Raw genomic sequence first — 1609 nt, 5'->3', positions numbered from 1 at the left:
AAGCATTGATTTGTGCCCAGGATCCTCCACTTCCACTTCGACTCCCTGTTTATGGCCTGGGAAATCAGGTGAGGATGGCCCAAGTGCTTGGGTCCATACACCCACGTGAGAGACCTCAGAGAGGCTCCTGGCTTTGGAGTGGCTCAGCTCTACCCACTGTGGCCATTTGAGGAGTGTATCATCAGATGGAAAATTTGTCTGTCCTTCTCCCTGTAAAATGTGTCTTTCAAGAAAAAGGAAAAATGCATTTTAAATATCAGTTACTGAAGCCACTTTTAAAGACATCGTTAGCACATTTGTGCCTACAGCTAGGGCCAGTTGTCCTGTGCGGCACTGTCACTCATTCTGATCAATAATAAGTCATGTTTCAGTTGCCTTACATCGTTTTGTATTTTTAGATTAACTTAACTAGTTGTTGTTGCAAAGTCAGATTTAGAGAAAGAAAGAGACAGAGAGGAAGATCTTCCATTTGCTGGTTCACTTCCCCAAGAGGTTACAACAGCTAGAGCTGAGTTGATCTGAAGCCAGGAGCCAGGAGCTTCTTCTGGGTCTCCCAGTCGGGTTCAGGGTCTCAAGGCTTTGGGCCATCGTTGACTGCTTTCCCAGGCCCCAAGCAGGGAGCTGGATGGGATTTGAACAGCTGAAACTCAAACTGGTGACCATATGTGATCGCAGTCATTGCAAGGAGAGGATTTAGCTACTAGGCTATCATGCCCTGTTTTACATCCCTGTAAATCATTGGCACTCTAGTATTCATCCATTTGTAAAATTAAAATCCTCTTATACATACAACAACAAATGCAGCATGAATCAGCGTGAAGTGGGAGAAGACACACAATAGGTAAAAGACAAGAGACAAGATAAAGATCATAAAATTGGTGATGGGAGTGGGCAAAGATGTCCTCTCTTTAAAGGGGAGAGGAATCCTGTTGAACTATTCCTTGCATTTTTTTAAGATTTATTTATTTCTATTGTAAAATGACACATATAGAAAGAGGAGAGAAAGAAGGACAATCTTCCATCTGATGATTCACTCCTCAAGCGACTGCAACGTTCAGAGCTGAACCAATCTGAAACTAGGAGCCATATGCATCATCTAGGTCTCCCACATGGGTGCAGGGTCCCAGGGCTTTAGACTCATGTCAACTGTTTTCCTAAACCACAAGCAGGGAGCTGGATGGGATGCAGGGCTACCGGGATTAGAACCATTACCCATACTGGATCCCACAGCATTCGAGGTGAGGACTTTAGCAAATAGGTCATTGCACAAACCCAATAATAAATCTTGAACAAACATACAAATAAGCCAAAAAACAAACAAAAAACCAAACAACAAACCTGAATATGCAGTATAGGGAAGTAAGTTTGGAGGCAAGCATCAGTGAACCGACGGTTGAAAAACTCTCCACAGAAAAAAACAAGGAAACCAGCTTTTAAAGCAGGTTAACGGCCCTGCACAGTGGCCTAGCATCTAAAGTCCTGGTTTTGAACAAGTTATCATATGTGCACAGGTTCTAATCCCAGCAGCTCCACTTCCCCTCCAGTTCCCTGCTTGGGGCCTGGGAAAGCAGTCAAGGACAGCCCATACCTTGGGACCTTGTACCCGAGT

This window comes from Ochotona curzoniae, unplaced genomic scaffold, assembly GCF_017591425.1.
Source record: "Ochotona curzoniae isolate NIBS_2020 unplaced genomic scaffold, NIBS_Ocur_1.0 contig_2077, whole genome shotgun sequence".
NCBI lineage: Eukaryota > Metazoa > Chordata > Mammalia > Lagomorpha > Ochotonidae > Ochotona > Ochotona curzoniae.
This window is presented reverse-complemented; position numbering follows the sequence as displayed.